The sequence below is a fragment of the Cavia porcellus genome, unplaced genomic scaffold (assembly GCF_034190915.1).
Source record: "Cavia porcellus strain 051 isolate PalLab524CR breed Dunkin Hartley unplaced genomic scaffold, mCavPor4.1 scaffold_35, whole genome shotgun sequence".
NCBI classification, from domain to species: Eukaryota; Metazoa; Chordata; class Mammalia; order Rodentia; family Caviidae; genus Cavia; species Cavia porcellus.
The window spans coordinates 2,491,293-2,514,835 of NW_026947518.1; the positions used below are offsets into that span (position 1 = coordinate 2,491,293).

General features: G+C 40.7%; 1 long non-coding RNA gene across 1 annotated transcript; it reads right to left on the minus strand.

Moving 5' to 3' along the window:
- Positions 1-18,975: 18,975 nt before the first annotated feature.
- Positions 18,976-23,186, minus strand: LOC134474698 (uncharacterized). The gene is made up of 2 exons (XR_010045573.1): positions 22,500-23,186; positions 18,976-21,963 (listed from the first exon to the last, which is right to left on the minus strand). It is a non-coding gene; the product is annotated as an uncharacterized LOC134474698 (long non-coding RNA).
- Between the last annotated feature and the right edge of the window lie 357 nt (positions 23,187-23,543).

Here is a 23,543-nt window from a genome sequence, read left to right on the forward strand (position 1 = left end):
TTTGAGAACAGTCACTGGTTGTTGGATGGTACCACTGTGCACAAGATGGGGCCTAATTTCCATTCTATGCATCACATTTGCAATGGACCTATCACCAATGTAATCAGCATACTCGGTATTTAGGTACTAATAAAATATACAAAAATCTGTAAACAAAACACAAAGCAAGAAAATCTATTCAGACATTTCGGAAAAGAAGAGCAACTGATGAAAAACTTCACACAGGAAGGACATGCTGTAACTGGCCAGCAGTGGGTCCTTCATGCGGATGCAAACCTGTAGAGCAAAGCATCAGCTGTCCTCAATCTACATCCTCGCTAATGGAATTTCTGGGGCTAACCTTCCTATCATCGGAATATGCACTTTTATACTTTTGTCTATGCACTACATAACAGAGACACATAGAGGACTAACTGTGCTCAGTACCAGAGATCTACAGAAGCATCTCAATCTTGGGGAGACAAGTGAACCCACACTGCCAACAGCTGGTCTTGACTGAGTCATGGAACAAAAAGTGAAAAACCAAACACAGAAAAGTCTTCTGTAGGAGCCTTCAGTCTGGCTCCCAAGTCCTGCCTTTGTAACTCTGTTCAGACCCCTGATTTCTAGCAAAGTGGTCAAAACTGCTGTCTTCTTTCTAGCCTCAGGATACAGGCTCAAAAGTTGGTCTAACAGTGACAGCTGGAGATGACCCTTGCCCCTCTGTAACTGCTGTCTTCGAGGAGGAAGCCCCTTGTCTTCCTCCTCCTTCCTCCCCTTTCTCTCCCACTAAGTTTTGAATGCTGAGCTGCTGCCCAGCGGTCTGCGAAGAGATGCTCAGCAGGGCCTTCAACACACTTTTATCAACATACTTTTATATGTGACATACTGTGTCACATACAGACAGTTTTCCAATAAATTATCATGAGATGAAAAGATGTAGTAAAAAGTGACAGTTAATTGGAATGAACCCTGCTTTATACACCAAGATACCCACATCAATGTGGTGGGGAAGGAAATGTATGGGATTCTTGCCCCACTCCATGGCCACTCAAAACTCAGCTGCCCCATTGCTGATCACACCCCACCACACTTGACTAAATTATCATGGACACCAGGACTCGAACACTAGGTATTTCCCCCATGATCCAATGAGCAGGAAAGTGAGAACACAGCAGTGCCTTGCAACTAGCGGGCCAGACAGAAAAAAGAGATGACAATGGCCATGACCACCTTACCTGAGGGTCAGTCACTGAGAAGTACATTATGCACATTTGAGCCTTAGGCCATCTCCTTTTCAGGGGCTGTCCACCCCTGAGGAGCCCAGAGATATACCAATAACAGGGTGAGGTCAGTTCCAGGCCTTATAACATGGTCATTTGGCCTTGGGACAGAACAGAGATGTACTGTAACATTTGGGAAGAATTTGTCCCCAGACACAGTTAGGCTTGGGCACCCTTATTTCCCTTCCTTCCAATGTGTGGTCCAGATCTCAGGGTCCTGCTTCAAGGTCTGGTGCACACAGCTTTTGTTCCCTGGCCAGATCCAATTCTGCTCATCCTACAGGAGCTATTTCAAAGTTACTGTTTCTACTTGGATTGTGCCAGACAGGAGCATCTGCATTTGTCTCCCCACATATCCAGATACACATGCATCACATGGCAACTCACAGTTTAGATCAGCTCCTTAGATGCTCCACAGATTGAGGTTTCCAGACTGACTTTGAGACCTCTATAATAAGCACCATATTCTGAGAACTTCTAGAGCTGTGAGCCAACATTAAGGGCTTCTAGGAACCTCAATCCTAGGCCTTGGGCCAAGTGCAACACAGGTTGGATTAAGCTTATTTTAGGTGATAACCAATACCTGTGGGAACAGGATTCTCTTTCAGACAAAAAGGGATGGAAGGAGCATAGAGGAGCTCCTACGCCAGCCAGGGCTAGCACAAGCCCAGCTGTGTGATCTTAGAAGGAGAACAGAGTATAGAAGGAGGAGGGAGGGATGCCTGAGGAATGAGGGAATGGAAGAAGGAAGATTAGAAAAAGGCCCCAAATTACTCAGTGATGGACACCACTCAGTGATTTTGTTACCCACCATAACTTTTGGGTGACAGCAGAGACCAGTGACACTGGATTTTGGGCAGCTACACGTGCATTGCCTCCTCCTGTGACTCCATTCAAAGGTCCAGTGAAGATTGGAGTGGAAAAGGGGGGCCCTGGGTATACAAAGTCTGGTAGGGGAATGACAAAAGAATGACCTTGTGGGAGGATGTCCTGGGCATGGAGCAGAGGTACAAACTCTGTGTTACCCAACGTGGCTGCCAGACATAGCTAGTGTCCACTGCCACCCTGAGCCAACACCCCCAGGCAGGGATATCCCTAGCTATTCAAGAGGGTCTTCCCTATATCCTGACAGACACTGGGGTCCACACATATCTGAGAAGGGCTGCCCAACTCTATGGGTTCCATAGCACCGATCCTGACCTTGCTTTGTGCTCTCCCTCATAGCACTCAGATACAATGTGGTGCCACATATTAAGAACAGATGGCTTGCAGAGTACATGGGGAGCTGCCTTCAGGAGGGTTTGTGCTGGACATGGGTTCTCCCTATCATGCGTTAAAGCTGTGCCTGGTTTTAACACACTATGATACACAGGAAAAATGAGTCTCCATGTGTTCAGGGATCAAGGGAGGCTAAGATATGCTGGCAAGTAGCTGCACCCATGTGAGAAAGGGGCCAATGGAACCTATTGTCCTGGCCTACAGCCTGGGACTGACTCACGTCAGACCATGGTCTGACAAAGCTGCTCGAGAATTGCATGTCTGCTGCTAGGGGAGCTGTGTTCCACTTCCAGGTCAGAACATTTGTGAATATTAATGCCCTGTGGAGTACAGAGGAGGGATGGAAGTGAGGCAAATGTCCATCACAGGGCTTAGGAAGTGATCACCAAGACACAGGCATAAAACTTGGTCTACATTCTTAAGCTGTATCCCAACAGAGGATTGGGTTTTTGGATGTGATGATTGGCTTGGAACAGGGCACAGGGAGTTTAGTTTTGTGGGGTATTAAAGTGCCCTGTGTCTGTGGTGTGACATTTTCTCAGAGTTAGGGAGGTGAGTGGGTATTTTAGTGGGTAAGATCCCCAGGGAGAAGAAACCACACAGAGCCAACATTAGCAACAGTAGTAAGCAAGCATTTTTATTATCCAGCCTGTATATATCAGTCATCCTCAGGCATTATTTCCTGCATTCTGTCATAAACCTGAGCACATTCATGGCTGTCTATGTTAACTCATGCTTATATAACTGTGTCCATGGCGTGCACATGCCAATCAGTTGGGTGAGGTCCATACAGGTCCTCATACCCTTTGATATTGAAACAATATGCAGTGGTTTTTCTCATTCCACCAACTCAAAAATCTGGGAAAATGCGCTTATTGTAAGTGACTCATAGGGTGGAATCACGTATGCAAAGAACACGACAACAGTAAATGTACAGCATAATACCACTAATCCCACTGCAGTGCAGGTTATGGCCATGCAGAGCTAGGTGGGTCCCAAGGATTCCCACCACTGCATGAGCAGGTCCTGCTTCAAGGAATCAAAGGCACAAAACTCCAGGTCCATTACTTTTTTTTCATTTTTTAAATTTTTTATTTAAAGAAAGAAAACAAAATTAAGCAAAATACAAAAAAAGCAAAAAGGTATAGAATATAGAATTCCAAAAAATTAACATCATAAAATCACTAGTTGATACATTACTTATTGTTTTCTTAAAAATTGTTGTTAAAGTTACAAAAACAAAGCATAAAAAGTCGCTGAACACTGAAACATTGACAGTGCAAACCTTCTGGTTCAGTGATCTAACAGAAATTTAGTAATATGGTCATCTATCTTACATACTATACATACCATTATATCCTTTAGAGCACTTTTCTTCCCTTTCTTTTTTATAATATCTATCATATTTTTTGGGTCCCATTACTTTGTCAGTTTTTATTATTTTTACACTAGAGAGACAATGTGACATTTTCTAATGTGAGTCTTATTTATTTTACTAATGAGAATATTCTTGTTACCTTCATTTACCTATAAAGGCCCCAGGATCATCCTTTTCTATAGCTGAGTAGTATTCCATTGTGTAAAAATACAATTTTTTTCATCCACTTGTGGTTGATGGGCAGTTTGCTTGTTTCCAAGATTTAACTATCACAACTGTGCTCCACATATTGCTGCACATATATCACTGTGATATGATATTTTCAATTTTTCTGGGAAAATACCCAGGAATGGAACAGCTGGATTAAATGAAACTTCCATCCTAGTTTTTTGAGGAATATCCACATTGATTTTGATAGTGCTTTCACCAGTCTGCATTCCCACTAACAGTGAAGAAATTCCTTTTTCCCTTCATGCTTGCCAACATTGGTTTCAGTTTATTTTTGATGGCAGCCATTCTTCCCAGAGTAAGATGAAACTTCAGTGCTGTCTTAATTTGCATTTATCAAATCACCAGTTATGGTGAACATTTCTTCATATATTTGTTTGCCATTTATATATCTTCATCTTAGAACTGTGTGCTCATCTCTGATGTTCATTTTTGGAAAGGGTCTTTGATGTTTTTCAATTCTTTATATGTTCTGCATTTAAGTCCTTTGTCTTATATCCAGATGCTTTCTCAATCTGTTAGGTTATTTTTTCCTCACTTGTCTGATTTCTTTTGAAGTATAAAAACTTTTAGTAATATGAGATCCCAGTTGATTCTTTGAAATATTTCCTATGCACTTTGCATTTTATTCATGAATTCTTGGTCTATTCCTATATATCCAAGATTTTTACCTACCTTGTCCTCCAGTAGATTTTTGTTTCTTTTTTAATATTTAGATCCTTGATCCACTTGGACTTAAATTTAGTGTATGGTGATAGTTATGGGGCTAGTTTCAGTCTTTGGCACGTAAACTCAGTGTTTCCAACAGCATTTATTAATGAGGCTATCTTTTTCCAGTGAACATATTTAGCCCGTTTGACAAATGTAAGGTGGCTCTGTGTCTTTGTAATAGTGTTCACATCTTCTAATCTGTTCCATTGATCCTCAGGTCTATTTCTTTGCCAGTATCATGCTGATTTTATTACTGTGGCTTTGTAGTATAGTTTCAAGTCAGGAATTGAGATGCCTCCTGTCTTGCTCTTGTTGCCAAGAATTGTCTTTGTTATTCTAATTTTCTTCTGTTATCAGATGAGTTTTAGAAATATTTTATCTAGATCTGTAAATATATTAATGATGACTTGATTGCGATTGCATTGAATCTGTGTAACAGTTTTGGAAGTATGTCCATTTTCTCAATGTTGGTTCTTCGTAACCAACAGGAAGAAATATCCTTTCATTTTCTAAAATTCTCTTGAATCTCCATTTTCAGAGTAGTATAATTTTCAGCATATAGTTCTTTTACATTTTTAGTTGATTCCTAAGTATTTCATTTTTTCAGATGCTAATGTGAAAGGCTATATTTCCATAACTTTTCTTTCATGGAGTTTTTTGTTTGTGTGTAGGAATGCTATTGATTTTTGAGTATTGACTTTGTACCCAACTATGCTGCTGAATTTGTTTATTACCTCTAGTAGTCTTTCAATGGAGTTTTTGGTGTCTTCTATGCAGAGTATCATGTTGTCTTCAAATAATGATAACTTAACTTCTTCTTTTCCTACTTTTTCCTCATTTTATTTCTCACTGTTATCTGATTGCTCTGGCTAGTATTTCCAGAAGTATATTGAATAAGAGTGGTGATAGTGGACATCCTTATCTTCTTCCTGATTTTAGTGTGAAGCCTTTCAGTTTTGTTCATTTAGTATAAAATTGGCTGTAGGTTTGTCATACATTGTCTTTATGAAATTGAGGTACATAGTGTCTATTCTGAGTTACTGTAGGGCATTATCATGAACAGGTGTTGTATGTATTTATTTTCCATTTGTATATTTTCATCTGAGAACTGAGTGCTCACCTCTGATGCCCACTTTTGGAAAGGGTCTTTGAATTTGGGGGCTTGACATTTTTCAATTCTTTATATGTTCTGCATAGAAGTCCTTTGTCTTGTATCCAGATTCTTTCTGACTCTGTGGGGTTTTTTTCACTTTGTTTGATATATGTTTAAGTACAAAAACTTTTTAGTAATATGAGATCCCAGTTGTTGATTCTTTGAAGTATTTCTCGTGTGGTTGTGTTTTATTCATGAATTCTCTGCCTACTCCTATGACTTCAAGATTTCTACCTATCATGTCCTCCAGTTAAATTTTGTGTCTTTTTTAGTATTAAGATCTTGATCCATTTTGACTTTAGTTTAGTGTATGGTGATAAGTACAGGTCTAGTTTCAGTCTTTGGCATGTAAACTCAATGTTTCCAACAGCATTTATATATGAGGCTATCTTTTTCCAGTGAAAATGTTTAGCCCCTTTGACAAATGTAAGGTGGCTCTGTGTCTTTGTAGTAGTGTTTACATCTTCTAATCTGTTCCTTTGATCCTCATGTCTATTTCTTTGCCAGTATCATGCTGATTTTATTACTGTGGCTTTGTAGTATAGTTTCAAGTCAGGAATTGAGATGCCTCCTGTCTTTCCATTGTTGCCCAGAAATGCTTTTGTTATTCTAGGCTTCTTCCGTTACCAGATGAATTTCAGAAATACTTTCTCTAGATCTGAAGGTATGTTAATGATATTTTGATTGGGATTGTATTGAATATATATAACAGTTTTGGAAGTATGGCCATTTTCACAATATTGACCCTTCCTAACCAAGAGCAAGAAATATCCATCCATTTCCCAATATCCTCTTGAATCTCCATTATCAGAGTAGTATAATTTTTAGCATACAGGACTTTTACATTCTTAGTTAGGTTGATTTCTAAGTATTTCACTTTTTTAGATGCTGTTGTGAAAGGCTACATTTCCGTAATTTCTCTCTCATGGAGTTTTTTGTGTACAGGGATGTTACTATTTTGTGAATGTTGACTTTGTATCCAGCTATTCTGCTTAACTTATTTAATTTTTTTGTTACCCCTGTAGTGTTTCAATTGAGATTTTGGGGTCTTCTATGTAGAGTATCATGTCATCTGCAAATAATGATAATTTAACTTCTTCTTTACCTATTTTTATTCCTTTTATTTCTCCCTCTTGTCTGATTGCTCTGGCTAATATTTCCAGAACTATATTGACTAGGAGTGGTGGTAATGGACATCATTGTCTTGTTCCTGATTTTAGTGTGAAGCCTTTCAGTTTTTGTCCATTTAGTATAACATTGGATGTAGGTTTGTAATAAATGGTGTTTATGACATTGAGGAATATAGCATCTATTCTGAGTTACTGTAGGTTATTTTTATCATGAACAGGTGTTGTATGTTATCAGAAGCTTTTTCTGCATGCATTGCGATGATTACATAATTTTTATTTTTGGCTCTGTTGATGTGATGTATTACATTCACTGATTTGTGTATGTGGAACCATCCCTGCATTCGTGGAATAAATCCTACTTGGTTATGTTGTATAATCTTCTTGATAGTTTGCTACATTGTATTTGCCTATATTTTATTGAGAATCTTTGCATCAATGTTTATTAGTGAGATTAGTCTATAGTTCGCTATTTGGTTGGATCTCTCTCTGGTTTTGGTATCAGAGTGACACTTGCTTCCAAGAATGAGTTAGGGAGGACTGCTTCTCTTTCAGTTTCATTGAAGAGTTGAAAGAGTATTGGAGTCAGATCTCTGAATTTCTTATGGAATTCAGCCCTGAATCCAGCAGGATCTGGGCTTTTCTTTGTTGGTAAGTTTTTAATCATGCTTTTGATTAAAGAAGCTGATATTGGGTTGTTCAAAATTGGTATATATTCTTGATTGAGCATTGATAGGTCACATGTTTCTAGAAATTTATTTCTTCTGTTTTCCACCCTATGTGAGTAGAGATGCTCCAAGTAGGTGTTCATGATGTTTTAAATTTCCATGGGATGTATTGTAATTTCTCTTTTCAGTCCTTATTGTGTGTGTTTTTTCTTGATAAGCTTGGCTAGAATTTTATCAATTTTGTTCTCTCAAAAAACCAATTCATTGATTCATTTATTCTTTATACTGTTTTTTGTTTCAATTTCATTAATTTCTTCTCTAATCTTTAGAATTTCCACTCTTCTATGAAAGTTGGGTTTGATTTGCTCTTCCTTTTCTAGAAGCTTGAGATGTAGCATTAGGTCATTTATTTGTGTTCATTCCATTCTCTTGATGTCACTACTTATTACTATGCATTTCCCACTTAGGACTGCTTTGTGTCCCATACGTTGTGGTATGTCATTCTGCATTTTTATTGTATTATAAGTATTGTTTTATTTCTCCTTTAATTTCATCTGTAACCCGTTGGTTGTTCAGAAGTTTGTTATTTAATATCCATGTATTTATGCAGGTTTTGCAGACTTTTTGCCACTGATTTCCAATTTTAGTGCACTATGGTCCCATAATACACATAGGATAATTTCACTCCATTTGCGTTTACTTAAAAGTATTTTATGGGATAATATATGGTCTATTTTGGAGAATATCCCATGTAGAGCTGAGAAGAATGTATGTTGTGATGTGGTTGAGTGCAATACTAAGTAAACATCCACTAAGTCCATTCACTCACAGGTATGATTCAGTTCTGTTATTTCTTTGCTGACTTTTTGTCTAGTTGACCTATCTCTTTGTGACAGTGGGGTGTTAAAGGCTCCTATTGCAATTGTGTTTTTGTTTGTTTAGTTCTTCTTGTCCATTAGGATTTGTCTTACATAGTTGGGTGCTTCAATATTTGGTGCATATATACTTATAATTGTTAATACTTCCTGTTGTATTTTTCAATATACAAGTGTGTAGTGGCCTTGATTAACTCTTTTAATCATTTTAGGTTTGAAATTCTGTCTGCAAACAGAATAGCTACCCCTGCTCTTTTCTGGTTTCCTGTTGCATGGAAACTCTTTTCCATGCTTTGATTTTTAATCTGAGTTTCTTTCTTTTTTTTTAAATTTTATTTAAGGAGAAAAGAAAAAAAAGCAGGGAAAGGGTACAAGTTATACAGATTTACAGAAAAAAAATGAACAGTAGGAAATCACTAGTTAATGGATTACATATTGTCATCTTAGAAATAATTGTTCAAGTCACAAAATTAAAGCTTGTAAAGTGGACATTCCATCAATGATACTGCAAACAGTTCTGTTCATTGATCCAATAAAACTCTGTGATATCATTTTCTATCTTATACACTTAAATATACATGCAGTTATATAGTTTGGAGCACTTTCTTTTCCTCTCTTTTGTACCATGACTATTACACATTTTGGGTTTCATTGCTCCCACGGTTCTTATTACTTTTTTGGAAGAGAGTAAAACCAAATGTGACATAACAGAACAGAATCAGTCAAGTCAAAAGGGTGGACATAATAGATAATGTAAAAACATAATACAAGGTGATCAACAATGGTTACCATAATACCTCCTGCTATCTCTAATAGAATTGCCTATATCGTTAGTTATAATACAATTGAACAAAACAGTAAAGAATAAAACCTACAAAACCAAAACATTGGAGACATTGTAGGTCTTCAAAAGTAGATAAAAGTCAACAAGAATGGGCGTCATAATGAATCTCATTATCTTTACAGCTGATGCCTAAACTTTCGAACCTGATACTATCCAGCAAACAGAATAGGGGAACATCAGTTAAAAACCAGATGGTGAGAGTAATACAGGTAATACATTAAATCAAGGTAATGAAAAGTCAAAGTGGGTTACTATAATATATCCTGCTATTTTTTTTCCTTTAATTAAAAGGATAAAGATAAAAAAGTAAATAATGGAGTGGAGATTGAGATAAAAGAGGGCATAACAACAAAACAGCGCAAATCAAAACATAACCATTTAAGCAGAATAGTGTTTCACCACCAGATAATCCTAACCTAAAAGTAGTTACCATAGTGTTTCTTTCTTTGAAATCCTTGAGTACAACTTCGTATACTGTAGCATTAAGTATATTAAAACAATGTAAAACCATTCAAGAGTATGACAGCATTACAGAGTATTTAGAATCGACTAACAGAAAATGAACAATGTATAATCTCCTTGTCTTTCTGTATAATCTCTTTCTGTATAATCTCTTTCTGTATAATCTTCTGTATAATCTCCTTGTCTTTAAAAGGTTTTTGCTTATACTATCGTACATAATAAAATCCAATAAGACACAGCCTATTTAAACCATTGGAGACAGAAGTACAAAAGCTAGATGAGACTTCAAAACAAGATGATACTAAATCAGTATTACCTATTAAGATGTCATTTTCTCCAAAATAGCTGTTCCTATCATCCAATCTTCTCTGCCTCATTTTTGTTGAGCTCTCTTTCTGTCAGTAGCTGTCAGTTTGTTTTCTTCATTTTGTTCTCTGCTCCATTCGTTGTGGCCTCTCTGCCATTATTTCTGGATTCTTTGTATTTTTCTTTTTTTAGAATATCCTGCAATACTCTCTGTAGAGTTGAATTGGTGGTTGCAAATTCCCCCAGTTCCTCTTTATCCTGGAAGCACCTTGTTTTTCCATCAATTTCCAGGGACAGTTGTGCAGGATATCTCAATCTTGGCTGGAGATTATTATCTTTCAAAGCTTGAATTATTTCCCCCCACGCTCTTCGTGATTTGATGGTTTGTGCAGAGAAATCTGCTGTAATTCTGATGGGTGTTCCCTTGTAAGTGGTCTGTTTCTTGTCTCTTACAGCTTTTAATATTCTGTTCTTGTATTGAATTTCTGGAATTTTTATTATTATATGCCTGGGTGTTGCTCTGTTTGGGTTGTAGGTAGCTGGGGTCCTGTATGCCTCATACATCTGAGTATCTTTACCTTTTGCTAAATTAGGAAAATTCTCCTAGATTATTTCTGTGAGTAGCTTTTGTAGTTCACTTGTTTGTGTCCCTACTTCTTCTTTTATGTTATTAATCCTTAAGTTATGGATCCTCTTATCATCTTCTTGTCTTTGTATTATTGCTGTTTGTTTCTTTGTTATTTTTAAGAAGTTTTTCATTTCATTCTCCCATATTACAAGTCTGCCCTCCAGTTCAGATAGTCTGTCCTTAGTTTCTTTCAAGCTGTTGTGCCAGTCTTCTATAGACTTCTTAGTATCTTGGTAGTCCCTTTGAACCTGCTTCACATATTCTATGCTTTCTCTGTTTTCTCCATCAAACAATTCTCCCCTTTTTTTCTGTTCTTCCATTCCACCACCTGTTTTTTCTTGGGTGGTACTTAGCATTTCTCTAACTATTCTGCATACTTCTAGCTTCAGGTCATTGATAACTTCATTCCTGAATTGGTCTATGAGGCTCTCTATATGGTGCCTTATGTGCATTGGTGCGGTGTCTGCTATTGCCTGTTTCTCAGAATTGGGGGCCGAGGAGCCTTTCTTGTTGATGCCTCTTCCCATGCTGCCTCTTCTTCTCTGTTCCTTATATATGCAAGCTTATATAAGAGGCCCAGCTTCTCTCCCAGTCAGCCACAGCCTGATCGAATTGTGCCAGTTAGGTGTTCCCGCTCACTGCTGCACAGCAGGGAGTTATGGACCAGGCAGCCTACTCGTCTCCCCTCCCGGCCACCGTCAGGCTCTGGGATCTGGGTTGGGGCAGTCTACCAGGTCCACCGGCAGCTTCACGCAGGCCAGGCACTTTTCACCAATCCCGCTCGAGAGGGGGATGTGTGGCTGGAGTCGCCACCACGCCCTGCTCCCGCAGGACTGCTCGGGCCCAGAAAGTCCTCTGCTGGAGTCAAACTGTGGTAGAGTGTCAGTTTCTCTCACTCACCTCACCACAAGTCAGTGCACGCCTCCCTGCCGTTCGCAGATTGCTGTTCTCAGAGCTTCTGTGCGTCTGTCTCCTTGCCGAGCCACTGTAGAGGCAGCCAGCTGCCATGCGGCTGGAAACCCAAATCATGGCTTACAATGGCGCCGGGTCCAGCCTCCACACCGAGGCTTTTCTGTTCCTGTTTTAGCACCAGGACTGCATTCCAAGTTGGTTTCTCTCAGCCCAGTTCGTTCCTGAGTCAGCAGAGCATATCTCCACCTGCTTATGTCTCCTTAATCCGCACCATTCCTGGCTTCTGAGCCGAGTCTTTCAGAGAGCCTCCGGTAGTTGCTGTTATCTGTCCGCCATGTTCTCCCAGAAGTCTAATCTGAGTTTCTTTTTGAGTCAGATGTGTTTCTTTTATGCAGCATACTGTGAGATCCTATTTCTTGGTCCATTCTGTCAACTTGTTTCTTTTGATGGGTGAGTTGAGCCCATTTACATTTATGGATATCACTGAGATGTACTGGCTTGAATTTGCCATATTGAGTTCCTGTTTTTGGCTTCCTGCTTTCTTCCATTGTTTAGTTTTCTGTCCAGCCTGGTGGTTTCTTTCTGTTGTTCTGGAGATTGTGGTCATTTTTATCTCTATGTAACATGTTTTTCAGTATTCTTTCTAGGGTTGGTTTGGTGGACATGAATTTCTTCAGTTGTTCTTTATCATGAAACTATCTTGTTTCTCCATTAAATTTAAATGATAGTTTTGCTGGATACGTCATTCTGGGCTGAAAGTTGTTTTCTTGTAGGGCATTAAGTACTTCACACCAAGTTGATCCTTAAACTGAAGACTTGTGCTGAAAATTCTGCTGTGATTCTAAGAAGCTTTCCTCGATAGATGAGTTGTGTCTTTTTTTCTAACAGTTTTCAGTATTCTGTTTCTATGCTGTGTGTCTCAATCTTAATTATTATATATGTGGGTGTAGATTTATGTTGGTCTTGACTGTAAGACAGTCTGTATGCATCACTTTTTTGTAAATCAGACTTTTGCAGCCTTTGGGAAATGTACTACTATTATTTCTCTGAATAGTTTAGTTACATCATTAGTATCAACTCCTGTACCTTCACTGATGTCTATTACTGTTATGTTTCTCTTCACATCATCTTGAAGCTACTGAATTGTTATTTCATGTTGCTCTGTTGTTTTTAGAAGTTCTACCCTATCATGATCACTATGTATGACACTGTCCTCAAGCTATCTTCAGATTCTTATAAATAGCTTTACTAGCTTTCAATAGTTTTTGTCTTCGATATCTCCTTGCACTTGTTTCATGGATTCTGCTTATTTTCTACATTATTCATTCAAAGTTTCAATCAATTTCCCATGATCTTGTCTTTTTTTAAATCTATTTCTTCTCTAGCTATGTTGTCCAACTAGTTTAATAAGGTTAGTATTTCTGTCTTTACATGGGACATTCTTTCTAATTTGATTTCCACTATAGCCTCATGGATTTCTCACTTTACTTCAGTTGCTATCTTTCCAGAGATTTCTGGGATGTGACTTTTAAGATCCTCTATTTCAGTGTTACCTGTACTTGCTCCTGATTGACTAGATGTTTGAGATTGCATTTTGCCAATTCACCTTGTCATTTTCATCCTTTGGGTACATATTTGGTCTTCCAATACCAACACAATATGGATTTTAGAGTCCTATTGTGTGGTTGATGTTTGTGCAATACTGGGTACCAAAGAGGAGAGGAGAGCACATCACCTGAATTCCCTCTGCCAGGCCTGTTTTGTGAGTCCTATATTCTTCCTGGACTAACTAGGCTAAAAGAATAGATCTAGGCAAACTCTTAGTTCTTGCTATTGCTATGTCTTTAGGTTGTTGCAGGTCAGCAGTTCTCCCTGTCTATAGTGTTTGTGTCAGCTGAGGCCCTATCGTGGCACTGGGTGTTTTATAAGCACTTTAATTTTCTCCTAGTGAGGGGAGGCCTTATTGGTACACTCCTCAACTTGTCTGATGTTCTCTGTGTGGAGTGTTACTCACTCTCTTGCAAGGTTTGCCGAGGGCTTGTAGTTGGGGGGAGCTTCATTTCTGCTCCTATTTACCCACTGCAGACCTCTATTTTAGGGGCACACTCACCACACTAACTGGAGCCTGCTGACAGCTTCTGTTTGCGTGAAGGGTTCCTGAGTCTCTCATTGAGCCAGCATGGTAATCCACTGTAGTCCAAGGTTTTAGGAGAAAGGGTCAGAGCCTAAGGTCAACTGTAATACTAAGTCCAGGAGGTTGGGGAGTTTCCAACTCGGTGGGCCTGAGTGGAAGTCCATTGTGTCCTTGGTTGCAAGGTTGTGGGGCAGACACATGGTGGCAGTCCAGGAGTCTCAGGTGAACATCCATTTATTGTAAGGCCTCTTGTTCTTCTCTCTGTTGGTCAGAGATATAAATGCCATATTCTACATGAAAGACAGTGCAAGTACCTTGTTGGGCTGTGGTTCCCAAATCAAGGCTCATGTGGTTTTGCAAAACCACCTTTCACATTTGAGAAGTTTCGTCCATAAGCAACACCAGGACTAGCAAGTAAAGTTAATGGCGTGGGCCCTGCATTAACAAGGGTTTAGGTCCATGATTTTTGTCCTTGGTAGCAGCACAGCCACCAGAGAAAACCACTAGGCCATATGTACAATATAGTGGCACCTATATAACAGTTGTGCAATATTGCAGTGTGTCCATAATAATGGGTTTGATGGTGTCATGGATATATGGGAACACCCAGGTGGTGTCCTGGTCAGTGTATGGATAGTTATTGTCAGCCCTAGCTGACACAGACTTAAGAGGCTTCCACAGTAAGCCAGTCAGTGGGCACCACCCTGATGAGCTTGTTGCCACTCCAAATGTCTGTATCATTTTTCAGTGATACATAGTTACACAGGTGAAGACATATCCACACCACAATGGGGTGCCCCAATGCTGCCATTACCTATTGAATAAAAGTGGAGCTGCATTCAGTTATGCTCTTTAGTTCCCTGTTATCCATCCCCAGACACTGTACATAACAGACCCCAGGCCCTGTGGTGTGGTCATGCTCTCCATATCAGCACCTTGCTGGTCTGGCATCTATGATCCCAGGCTGCTGCTATCAACAAGTTTATCAAAGTCTACTTATCTGCTCACAGGTTGTCCTTTTCACATTCCATAGGACTTGTCACATAGAGGCAGTGCTGGCTGGAATAAATTTGGCACAGCTGTGGGCTCAACTTTGTGTTATCAGCCCCATTTTCCTATAGCTATAACACCCATGTTGGGACAGTTTCACTCACATTTTAATTCAAGTGTTTCACCAGCTGCCATATTCCAGGGCTATACCAATTGTATAGGTATATCATGGGTAGAGAGTAGTCCCTCAAGTCCCCCTCCTTGGGCTAGGGGCTCCTCCACATCCACCTTCTGTCAAGTAGCAGGTGTGAGGGAACTCACAGAGACTTAACCTCAGAAGGAGGCGGAGCTCCCTGGTTCATGCAGTGTGATTTCAGCAGGAGCCTGCAGTGAGTCGAGGGCTTCTGTGGGATCCACATGTCTATCACTTCTGAAGGCCTTCAACATGCTCTTGGGAGTCATATGGACCCTTCCTAGTCTGTACATGTCTCTTAACATTATCAGTAATCAGGTAAGTGAATATTCATCTCACAAGGAAAAACCCTGCTCATGTATTGAAGAGCACTAAGAGCTGACTTTGTTTTTTAGGTCAAAGTATACTGGTACTGGTGAGGAAGGAGACTCCTTTTGCATTGTTAGTGGTATATTCACATCAGAAATCATTTTGGTAGTTAATTTAACAGTAGCACATCTGACTACCTTAACATTCTGTGCATCCATTCCTATGTCATGAAGAGAATTTCACAAGATAGTCACATCAGCTTTGTTTTTATAACTGAAAACTACAATGTGAATATCCAATAACATCTAAATGAATAAAGAAACTACAGCAAGCTATGAATTGAAATTCTAATAAAAAATATAAAAACACTGTACAGTAACCTCAGAATGATTGATTGGTGAAAGAAGGCAGAGGGGACAAATTTTATCCAGGCATTACATACATTTGCAAAATATTAACAGATACAAGGCAGGTCAGTCTGTGCCTATCTGATACATGAGATAATACTCTGTTCTAATAAGAGTTGCTGTGGATCAGGAATCGAGGAGGCTTTTCTGAGGCTGCTACCATAGTAATTTGGTACATAGAGCTACATACTCAGTGAACATGCCACTCGGGCAGAAATTGCTCTCAGGCTTTATCCTTTGTCTACAAGAAGGACTCAGGACAAAAGCCTAATGTCTCCTCTGTCTGGTTTCCATTTTCTCACTCAAGGTTCATCAACTTCTCCTCAGGGAAGCTGCAGAGATAGCAGTGACTTCTTTGGAGCCAGAGATCCAGAGAGGGACCAAAAAAAAAAAAAAAAAAAAAAAAAAAAAAAAAAAAAAGAAAAGAAAAGAAAAAAAGAAAAAGAAAGAAAGAAAAAGAAAAACCCACCATACTGAGGAGAACAAAGGAAAAGATCAGGAGATTGGTCACAGTTATTTTGTGTGAACCTTAGTAGTGCCATCACATAATCTCTGCCATATTCAGTTATTTAAGAGTGAGTCAGGAACTGGGGAGAGAGCTCATGATACAATTCTTGCTCACCATGCATGAGGCCCTGGGCTCAATTTCAGCACTGCTAATGCAAAATTAAAATAATAATAATAATAATAATAACAATAAGTCACAAAGTTAGGACCATAGGGCTGGGGATTTAGCTCAGTGGCATAAGCACCTGCCTTGCAAGCAGGCAGTTTTGAGTTTGATCCCCAGTATCGATATAAAGGAAAAAGACAAAAAAAAAGTTAGGACCATAATATAGGGAACAGACTACTCAGGATATCACAAGATGAACTTTCAGCTACTGAGTAGGAGCACAGGCCATAGGCCTTGTGGCTCACACAGGTGTGAATATAGGAGCTATGGACTTAGATATGGGGATGTAGCTCCATCCATAGTGCTTGATCAGCCTGTGTGAGGTCCTGATTTGAGTCCACAGCACCAATACATAGAAGAAATTGAGATGCTTATGAAAAATATGGATGGCCCACATGGTCCACAAAGAAATCATGCAGGAAAATAGGGAAATAATGAATCAATGCATTTTCACACCCTCATGAAGCCACGAGGGAAACGTCCAGGAGACGAGTCTCATTTCTATGACCACACAGCAAGAGCCAGCATTGTGTGCACTGTGTTACTGGATTTCACTTCTAATTCTGTGCTCTATGTATATGTGACACCAGCCCACAGATTTTACAAATGTTATCTCACATCACTGATCATGTTCCCAGGTGACAGATGCCAGAATGACTTCCATAGAGAACACTAACACATTGGGATGCTCCTGAGAGGCATGGTGTCTTGTCTAGGTTGACATAAGAAACCAGAGAAACAAGTTTTATCCAAACCTCTGACTTTTGCATCAGAGCTGAGACCCTGCCTGCACTGCTGTTTTTATTAAGCCATGGGAAATATTTGCATCCTGCCAAGGATCCATCACTTGGGTGAAGAAGCTGTTGATTTTTGTGAAGGAAAATGGAGAGTCATTCTGTGGGATTCCTTATTATCCAGAGCAGGAATTTCTGTGAGAGATATCATGGTCCACACAGAAATCATGCAGGAAGCTGCTGGATGCATTTAATTATCAATTTCCTAGGCTCTGATAGATATAATGACCAGATTAAACATAAACACTGTTGTCTTGTGCTTTAATGTTGTACAGGCCACACAGTCACCCTGGAGAGAACACCATGTAATACCCACATTAATGTAAATGTGCCTAACTTCCTGGCCTCTGTACATGTGAACACATAATAGGGTAAAGGGAGTTCCTCTAAGGCACCCAAAATGCGGTGATGCATCATTATATAAAGTGAAGATGGAGGAAAGGCAGGCAGAACCCACACTCTCTGTCCACTCACTTTGAAGATGTTTATAGTACAGCACCCCTGTAGAGTGACCATGAGTTACACTGCAGACACCACTTTTGCTCAGAGACAACATGCCACAAGGGTTGGAAAGGGAGGTGTATGCCAGGCTTCCCTGAAGAAGGGAGAACAGGTGGTCACAGCACTATTAGGGACTTCTGTCAGCACGTGAGGACCACCTGGGCCAGCACTACCCCATTCAAGGCAAAGAAAAGGCTGGGTCAGGGCTCTGCAACTGCAGCAGGAGGTTGATGTCCAAATCTATAAGATGCCCAGTTGAGTTGGACCAACCTGAGCTCACAGAAGTCAGAAGGGTTTGGCCTGTGTCTGTGGGCCTCTGGGGAGTGCATGGGACACTTTACACAGACAAAGACTCCAAGATTTGGGGCCTTCTGCAACACTGAGGCATGCAGAAGTGAGTGGGTCAAAGAGGAATGGGAAGCTTTCCTGGGGGTGGATTAGTGCACAGAACTGTCTGTGACAGGCACTGGGAAGTTCTAGGGCCTGCAAGGAACAAGGATAGTTGGTGATTTTTCTCCTTCTGCTGACACAGGGTAGTACCTAACTGAGCTCAAGTCCCACATGCAGAGTTTATGCTAGATCCATCTCCAGTGACCTCACCAGCTTTGGGATCAAAGTGAAAACTATGGCCAGGCAGCCTGTGTTGAGAAATTCTAGAGCTGAGGCTTTTACTGGCTCCACAGCAAGCATCCTGAACTCCACTTAGGGCCACTCCTGCAAAGCACCTGCATTTCCTTTCCCCTCTCCTTGTACACCTTGTATTATTTTAAGTTTACATTTCTACAACTAAGTCTGTAATAATTCTGCATATTAAATTCTAGTACCTTTAAAGATAAGATACTATTTGTTTCATCATGTTCAATTCAGTAGCATATAAGTACATCATCTATTTGTACAATTGCCACATCTGTTGATTTCTAGCTCTCTACTCAGTTTTGGACCCACCCATACCCCTGTCCTCTCCTGCCATACCCCACCCACATCTGACCTTTTTCTCACTGCAATTTAGTACTCTGGGTCTTTAATAATCATTTATCAGATTCTGTTCAGTCAAATTTTACTGGAAGACACTGGCTGCTGTTGCCCTTTGATAGAAGAGAAAACCCCAGGTAGACAATTCTATCAGGAAAATGTAGAGACCATTGTGTATCTACTCATCTTTTTATTTTGGAAAATGTTCCCTTGACTTCAGTGATAGAAGGGAGCTAGAAAGGTCTGATTCATTGCATTTGAAAAACAGAAACAAGTATAATGTACAAACTACAGCAAGAAACCTTTCCTTACAAGACATAGTCAGACAGATAGTTTGTGATACAGGTGGAAAAGTGGTGTCATGAGTTCATTCTGTGAGAGATGAAAAATTCTTATAAATCAAAAGAGAATCACCACAGGTGACCAACAAGGGCAGAAAACGCTGAGCCTCCAAAGCTGATTCATGCAGGCACACATCCCTGAGATGTGCTGTGTCTCCATCTGATGGCAGGGTTTAAGGCAGGTGCTGAACAGCACTGGGGAGAACATGGGGAGCAGAGCAGAGCCCCATCTTGCAGCTCCATCAGAGTGCTATGACTTACAAAGGTTTATGACTTATGGAGAGCTGCACAACTTTGCAAGATTTCTTTTCAGGAGTTTGATTCACAGCTGTTTGAAGCACAAAGGAACTGGGACCATCCTTATCTTCCATGTAAAGGATGTGGGGCATCAGTGTGGGCCACAGGATGCAGGGAAAGCTGGGGGGATGCTGAGATTGGTCTCCCTGGGTCCACAGGAAAGGAAGCCATGGAATCTGATCATGAAATAATACATGGGTGTGAGAATAAGGATCTCGGTTTTCAAAGTGAAATGTCTCTGACATTATGGGGTTCTGCCCTAGATCCCGGATCTCCCAAACTATTTTATGGTGGAGGTTAAAAAAAAAGTGAGAAATTATATGATTTGTAGGGCTCCACTGTGAAGGTAAAGACAAAGGATTCTCTGTGTCAGTCCACTTATTTTAGGACCAAGTACAAAGGGCAGAGAAACTGAGGAAAGTACAACCAATGAGCAAGACCTTGGGAGTCACTTCAAGGATGTCTCCAAGTAATGAATCAAGTCAATTCAGTAGCACTGTCTTATCATGGAGACATGGTAGAAGTGAGACTGTAGGAGTAATCTTTGCATCTGCAGTCTCTACCTAATTAATTGGTGTTGGAGCCAGACTGTCCACAGCTGTAGCCTTATCTTGCCTTTTAAGGTATCTCTGGCCTCACAAGCCACTACAGGCCTCAGCCAGGACCTGTGATTCATAGAGGTTCACTTACTATGAATCAGCTCCTGTCTCCAGGCAAGGGGCTTCGGCCTAGGACAGATTCACAGCTAAACATAGAAAGCCAATTAGTAAAATTTAAATCCTGCTCAGAGCCGCTTCACCTCCTAGTGGTTTCCAACATGAAATCAAGGTACATCCACACATAGACATGTAAGAATCTATGTCCAAGAATGGTGTCTCAGCACTGTAGTGCCTTGTGGTTACCCTGGCTCAAAATAAAAAAGAATTTTAAAACAGAAGTTAGTCTAGTTCATTGCGAGGCCCTTGTCATAGTTTATGTCTATGGCCCCCAGGCCTCATGAGTTTATATTATGCATTTTTGACTGGTTCATTGTTTATCCCTTGGACTGGGGGTGTGAGTGCTACACTGACCTAGGGGTAGAGCCAGGATGTGATGTAATGGCAGAAAGAAGGCCTGTCTTGCTCTTTTGCCTGTTTCCTCCTTGCTGTTTGTAGCAGCCATGAACCTTGGCCCTGCCATGCCAGCCTGCCGTAAAGCAAACTGAGTATGGACTGAAACTTCCAAAAATTGTAAGAAATAAACCTTTCCTTTCCCAACTTTTGGCATCAGATATTTTGTCTCAGCAACAAGTATAAAGTAACTAAGACAGCCCTGCATTGAATTCCTAGAATTCAGTTAAGGAAAAAACAAACAAAAAAACAATAAAACCTGGGAGCCTGCAGAGTACCACTACTTGGGCTTTCTGAATAGCAATGTGCCCCAAGTTCCTTGAGCCTTCACACCTTTCTTTGGCAGTCTGATTTTTAAAAAAATGATCAGTTCCACGAGAACTGGTGAAAGGAGAATGTTCACCCAAGAATACAAAATCTCAGTCACGGTGGAGAAGAAATTTTGAATTGTCCACTAAACATTATGGTAACCAGAGTTAATAAGAAGAATAGCTTTCAAAACTGCTAAACAATGGGATTTGCAGTCCTAGTCACTGTGAAAGAATTTGTAGATTAGTAAGGCAGGAGGTACATTAACTAGATTGATTCTTTCTACAAAGGAGCCATAGATTAAAGGCACATTTTTATCCCATAAACATACATAATTATTGTGAATTTCTAAGTAAGGATAGCGTGAACCTGTACTCCCAGCACTCTGGGAGGACCACAAGTTTAAACTCAACCTGTGAAATTGAGTGAATTATTTAGACCCTGTCTCAAAAAAAAATTTTTTTTTAAGTGCAGGGGCATATAGCTCATGCAGAAATCCCCAGGATCACTAAACATAGAATATAAACTGCATAATATGAAACTGCATACCTCATACTAGTTTCATACTATGCAGTTTTAGAGTAGTTATATAAATTATACTATAGTATATAAATATACTATAGTTTCATAGTATATAAACTGCATAATATGAAATCTTTAATCTATTTATAAGGGGTTTCATATTTTTATTAGTGTCTATTTGTGCTACATTAAAATAAGATAAGAGGAAAAAGGGTTTGTTCATTTTGTTCAGAGATAAGGTCTTGCTATGTACTGCAGCATGACCTTGAACTCACCAAGTATTTCAGGCTAGGTTGGCATTCCCTGGAGGGTTAGGCACCTGTGTAACCCTCCAGAGTGCTGGGATTACAGGCATGAACCACCATGCTCAGCAAGAAAATGTTTTTTAATTTTATTTTAAAGAGAATGAAGCCAAATGAAACAAAACAGAATAGAGTCAATCAGAATAAAAAGATGAACATGGTACATGACTTAAAAGCAAAATCCAACAACAGGTTGTGTGGCTTGTCTCTCAGTCTGCACAGAAAATGAATCAACATCTTGCTGAACTCCAAATTTTCCAAGATAATTGGACAAATACCTAGATTTTGAAAGATGTAAACATGGCTTCGTTAGGCACCAGTTCGTGTCAAGTGGCAGGGAAAGAACAGAGAACTCTGAATTAGTATTTCCAAATTCTGGAATTTATCCCATGAAAAAATGATATATGCTCAATGCAACTTTTCTAAGAGGAACTAGACTTTTGTACATGGTCAGTAACAGGATAACTAAGTAAACCTCTACCTATGCATATAATATAAATATTCAACACTATGCAAATATATAAACAATATGAGCAGAACTGGGTAGTAATGGTTAGAGACAGCCGAATACGGGCAAGATGCATATTCTGTAGCAAGGTTCAATTATGTGGGTGAATTATTTTTATTTGTGGATTTAAATTTTTAAACCCTAGTGATCACACTTTGCCTTGTTGTCAAAGCCCCATGCTGCATTCAGTCTCCCCACAAACCTAAACACCCAAGTGACACCAATATTAAAAGAAGCAGAAACCCCTTATCAATGGAAGGGAATTGAGCCAAAGCATGTGCAGGTAGAATAATAACTGCTATTTACTGTAATATCTTGGTCCTCTTTCAGTCTCTGCAGGGAGGAGCTCGGAGTGGAATGAAATCATCCTTTTGGGGGTAAATGTCCCCGGCTCAGCACAGCCAGGCTCAGTGACAGCAGAGGCCATGTGAGACCTGAGCGACCTCCCACAGGTCCCACATCAGAGCGGGGTTCCCAGCAGCGCCTGGCTGGGGCCAACGACTCCAGGCCGCGCGCCAGGCCTGGCTGTGTGGACTCCTGAAGTAGAGAAGGGAGGAAGGGAGAGAGGGGCCTTGCGGGCTGAGGCCGGGTCGCCCCCAGAGCCATGCCCGCTGCCCTGGGCCCGTGAAACCGCAGGCAGGACTCCCCGCCGAGGCACCTGCGCCCGCTAACCTCGGGGCCACCGGGCCGCGCCGCCGCTCACAGCCGGCTCCCGCCCGCCTACCTGGCCCAGACCCCAGCCCCAGGGCCGCCGCAGGCTAGGCCACTGAAAAAAGAGCGTTCAGGTCTCCAGAGGGCTTCTCTAGCGGCAAAATGGCGACTCCGTGCACAAGACAGGCATCCACTGCGAGGGCGAGGCCAGGGGCAGCGCGGGACTGAGTGGGATGTGCAGGCGCAAGGCGAGGGACAGTCCGTGGGCGCGGCCCGCGCAGGTTGGGCCAGGTGGAATGTAATCTTCGCTTGAGGCCAGTGGTGGGGCTCAGCGGCTTGGGAGGCGGGGCAAGGGGCGTGGCCAGAAAGTTGGAACCCAATAGGTATGTAGTCCTCCTGTGGTGGGCAGGGGGGGGTCAAGAAGGGGGCGTGGCTTTGGGGCTTGGGTCAGGCTGAAGCAAGGTGTGGTTGCAGGTCTCTGGTGAGGCTTTTGGGAGACTCTGAGCCCCAGGCCTTCTATGACAGGAAGCAGAGGAGTGGACTGAGTGTGAGGCTTGGAATTTATGGATGTCTGGACTCAGACATCTTCCCTGGCCTGACCTTAGGCACACTGCTTCTGTTCTGGGAGCCTCAATTTTCACTATTGTTATTCTCCTATTATTTCGCTTTGAAATATTGAGAGTTTATTTCCATTAAAAA